Source organism: Micropterus dolomieu, linkage group LG03, assembly GCF_021292245.1.
Source record: "Micropterus dolomieu isolate WLL.071019.BEF.003 ecotype Adirondacks linkage group LG03, ASM2129224v1, whole genome shotgun sequence".
NCBI lineage: Eukaryota > Metazoa > Chordata > Actinopteri > Centrarchiformes > Centrarchidae > Micropterus > Micropterus dolomieu.
In genome coordinates this window covers 32,003,706-32,008,748 of record NC_060152.1, presented here as the reverse complement: position 1 = coordinate 32,008,748, position 5,043 = coordinate 32,003,706, and the positions used below count along the sequence as shown (strand labels likewise).

The 5,043-nt window shown below is 40.9% G+C and overlaps 1 long non-coding RNA gene across 1 annotated transcript; it reads left to right on the top strand.

The window, feature by feature from the left end:
• Positions 1–886: 886 nt before the first annotated feature.
• LOC123968763 lies at positions 887–3,771 on the top strand. Its single transcript, XR_006824538.1, has 3 exons — positions 887–969; positions 1,069–1,097; positions 3,569–3,771. It is a non-coding gene; the product is annotated as an uncharacterized LOC123968763 (long non-coding RNA).
• The last annotated feature ends 1,272 nt before the right edge of the window (positions 3,772–5,043 follow it).

Here is a 5,043-nt window from a genome sequence, read left to right as displayed (position 1 = left end):
GAACAGTTCTGTAGACACACAGTGAAGTGGCTGTATGAGGGTAAAGATGTGGACAAAGATAACAAAGACATGAAGACATCACAGTCTGGCTGCTACGCCACTGTGTCTTTCCTGGATTCTCATTTTAGTTACAAATCAAAGTCTAACTTGAAGTGTGAAGTGACAGATGGTTACTCTGGAAAAGTGCAGCTGTTCACCTTCAGCCCTCAGTCCTCAGGTGAGAAAACAGGTGAGAATATGCTGAGCTGTTCAAGATGACTAAAACCACCAAAACATTTGTTTATCTGATGACTTTTTAAGATGACATCATTCTTTCTCATTTAGTGACAGCAGGTGGTAAACATGAGGGATTTTCTAACTCAACAGTTTCTTGGGTTGTGATATTTCATTCATGCAGGTGACGCACAAACAACAACAACAACAACTGAAAACACAAAATCAGTTACAGCCACAACAACAAACAATGATACTTCAACAAAACTACAAGGTAGTAACTCATCTTTCTCTAGAGTCTCTCTGTCTTCCTGTCAGCCTCTTTCTCTCCTCATACTGAACTTCATTATTTAACTTTTTATTTCACTAATTTTTTTAATTAATTTATTCTACAGTTTTTTTGTTGGTATTTTTATGTCAAACAAATAAGAGCAAAAGCTTCTTTAATTAAGTCACTTTCTGGACTGACAAAACTGGCCTTTCATCATAGTATAAAACAAAAAATAGGAAGTGATTGAAAACTTTCTTTCTCATAAAATAATGAAATCTGTTTTTCCAGAATAAAATAACAGTTCATCTTTGCTCTGATGTTGTGGAGCATTTAGACACTGTAATGTAATTATTTGTAAATAAAGTTTATTTTATAAATGTTTCTAATGTTTTCAGAATCATTCTGGAGGTTCATCATTGTGTCTGTGGGTTTAGCAGCACTCATAATAATTGTTGTGGCAGTCAACATCTGGACAAGAACTAAAGGTGAGAACATTCACAGATGAAACTCAGAAACAGGAAGTTTTGATAAAGCTGGATTTTCACTGTGGAAACTAAAGTCGACTCTTTCTCTTTTCTTTTCAGGGACAAAAACACAGATGGATGAAAACACAGTGAGTTTATAATGTTTTTACAGTTGGTACTTTACACAGCAAACCAGTGTTTGTGACATCTGTTCTTCATTCTGAAGTGTAGATATAGATAGAAGAAGACAAAAAGAAACAGGACTCACTGAGTTGTACTGAAGTGGTCGTAGCAGCAAAGTTCTAATATCTTTTTTATTAGTTTCTGTAACAAAGGAAAACTCCCGCACACTGTCTAAAAAATATATTGACACAACGTTTCAGTACTAGACCTTCATCAGGCAAATTGTGTTACATAATGAGAAGCCATCTTTTATAGGAGGTGACTTATTTGTCTACACCAATCACCTACTTCCTAATAAAATAAGGCAGCCATTACAAAACATTCATTCATATTTCCATGAGATGAATGTAGATTTCTGTACACTTTATGTACATCAAACCAGTATCATAAATGCACTCATAAATAGACATACTCGCAAATCTTACTGGTGCCTTATATATCAATAGACAAAGAACTTAGAGGAAACAGCAAATAAACATCAGCAAATCTCAAACTTCAATAATGTAAACTAACAATGAAATTTATACAATTTCTGGATTTCTTCTCTTGTCAATATATATTTTCTGCAAGTTAGACAGTGTGCGGGAGTTTTCCTTTCTTACTTTTGACTACCTGTCCCCCTCCGACGCACCTGTCTCTTGTTATAGAGGTGCAAAGTTATTGGTTTCCGTACCATCGTGCTTGGGTTCTGTCTGTCCGCTAGGTGTCGATTTATGTTCTCTGCCAGTTTCCTTATTTAATCTGATTATGATCATTCTGTTTTAATCTGTTCTCTTCTGTTATCTTAGTCTGTTGTGGGGTTTGTCAGTGTTATGAGTTGTATTTTTTCCCTGTGGGTTTCTGTTTTTTGCCATTATTTTATTAGTCCTGTGCTTTCGTGTTTTCCTGATCTGTGTACTTCTGTGTTTTATCATTATGGTCTGTGTCCTAGTCCTTAATCTTATATCTCCATGTTTTAGTGTAGCCTTGTCTCCTGTTTGGTCCCGTCTCTGTCCGTGCCCTGATTTTGCTGTCTTTCCATGTTTTGTGTTGTTGTCCGTTCCTTTGAACTTTACTTCCTGTTTTATTTTGGTAATCCTCTGTACCTGGTGTCCTTGTCTAGCTTTGTCTCTGTGGTTGATTACCTGATGTATTTCAGCTGTGCTTCCCTCCCTGCTCGTTTACCAGTGTATATATTGTCCTCAGTTGTCTTCAGTCCTTGTCACATCCTTGAGTCGTATGTGGAGTGTTCTGTCTTGTCCCTACGCCTTTTTGGATTATGCCTTTGGATTGTGTTTTGTTTGGACAATAGCTGCAGAGCTCCCTGCACAATCCTGCCTTATTTGTTTAAATAAACCTTTTGTTCGAACTGCATCCACCTTCCCGTTGTCTGCATCTGGGTCCACATCTCTGCTCTCTGACTGCACTCTGCCTTTTACCCATGACAGTAGGACGTGACCATAAAGATGGATCCAGCAGATGTTCCCTTGTCTCGGAAGGAATTAAGCGACGTAAGCTTTGCCATGGACAAACTCTTGCTCATCTTGACTACATTTGGGGATTATTGAACGAGACTGGGGGCTATGGACTCATTTGAGGAGACTTTTAAATTTAATCCTGGTGTGGTTAATCTGGTGTTACACTTGGAGACTCTTAAGACTGCCATGTCGGCCTCTCTGGATTCCTCCAGTGCTGTTCAGCCTGACTCAACACCAGCTAACCACCTGCCAGTTTCCCAGCCTGCTAGCGCTGCAGCAGCTAGTCATCTGCCTGCGTCCTGACCAGTCAGGCTTGGCGTCATCAGCCTGTCCGGCCACTCTGCAAGCCTGCCTGATTCCTGCCCTGATTCCCGGCCTGCTAGCACTGCAACGTCTAGTCACAAGTCTGCCTGCCTGCCTACTCCATCCCCCTCCAAGTCGGCTCCAGCATCCAGGCTGGTTGGGGATTCATGGACTTCTAGCTCTCTGGCTGCCTTTTTGTTGGACATTGCTTTGGAGCCAGAGAGCAAACAGACTGAATGTCCCCAACCGACCAGCCATTTGGTCTACTAGCGGCCTGCTAGCCGATGTTCACATGTCCGGCTCCTGGCCTACTAGCACGAAGACTAGCCATCCTCCGAGTTCCGCGCCTGTTCCACCTCCAGAGAAACCTTGGGGAGGGCGACGGGGTTCTCGCCGCCGCAGACATGCTGCTCGGGGTTCCAGCGCCTCATCCTCCAAGTCACCCAGTGGTTCGGAGACGGTGTTCCTGTGCGGCGTGGAGCCTGAGCACTCCCTTCCTGCTGAGCCGACACCAGATCCTCAGTCAGTGGTACGACCGGTAACAACTCCGCCGGTGGTCCAGCTGACTCCTGCTCCTAGTCCTAGTCGGTGGTCCGGCACATTTTTAAATGTGGGTCAGTGATGTGAAAGTTGTGAGTTAAAGTGTGTCAGAGTGAGGGTTTGTTTGTGTTTCACAGGTGAATAATGATGAAGATGAAGATGATGGTGTGGTGAACTATGAAAACGATGGAGACCCTTCTGCCTCTGTCAGACTCCACTGATCAACAACTTCCATATCAACATCAGCTCATCAGAGAAAAGACTCCACTGCAGTTAAATAACAGCACATTTACACGAGTAGTTGAAGCCTTTAGGGAGCTGGCTGGCAGGCAGTAGTGGGAAAACGGTAGCAGGTTAATCTGAAGGCAGAGAAAACCAGGATTAGCTGGGCAGGCAGGCAAATAAGTTGACAGTGGAAAAGTTAGTCAAAGGAGGATTTTCCTGGAGCAGCTGGGTTACACAGTAGTGTAAAGAAAAGGCTGGATTGTACCTGCTGGTGGGCTGTAGGAAAAAGAGTCTGCTGTTCATATTCTGCCAAACTCATTTGTGACTTTTTGTAATTTTTTGTAAACTATTTCATACGTACATATTTGCTCAAATGTACTTTTTATGGTTGTAACTACATAAATAACCTCTCATGTTAGTAAATTATTTAGTTATGTGAAGTAATTTGACAACTTATTTTCCATGTGTTGCATTAGGCATTTATAGTAGTCAGTGAGTTAAGCCTCTTACTTCATGGTGTCTCTGTCTCACACTTGATGTCACAAATATTCAATAAAAATACAATAACATGAAATCCTTTGACATCCAAACACTCCATTGCCACATAACTCTACAGTGAATCTAAATTAAGTTTAAATGAGGCTGAACTTATGGGCGATTTTATGTTAAACATGTGCAACGTGGGCCCGCAAAGAATTCTGGGTAATAATATTTGACTTGCACATTGCAGCGTAGAAAACTCCACACAGAAGAGTAGCTAGCTAGTGAAGTGACAGCAACTGGGAAATTAACACGATATGTTGTACAAACACAAAAGTGGGTTTCAGAGGCAAAAACTGCAAGAAGCAGCCGAGCAAGAAAAAACAAACACATCAAAAATATTAATTTTCCTTAAATAGAAAGACGGGATAGCAGCAAGTACGAGTTGTGAGCAAGGAAAGCCAGAGATGCTCACAAGTCTTTGAGCTAGAGTCCAAGTCAAGTCTCAAGTCTCTCGTGGTTATAATGAGTGTTGTATCACCTGCTGCGTTCAATCCAGGCTGCTTATAACACTGCATAGCTACAAGGAATTATGTAACCTGTTTTTCACTTACAGAGCACAACCATGTAATGTGCAATGCAACTAATGACAGTTTATAAACTACTGTAAGTCAACACACCCTCCAGACTCTCAAACCAGTGTAACGTTAATGAAATCAACACTTTTCAGGGCAGAAATTACCTTTCAGTCAATAAGTAGAGGCTGCAGTCACTTTCTGGCAAGTGAAATACTGCATGTTATTGGTTTTATTGGTTATTTAAAGATATTTTAACAGGTAAAAAGTACTGAATTGGTTGGTACACAGCAAGTAAAATAATGTAGTTATAAGGATAATTGCAAAAGAGA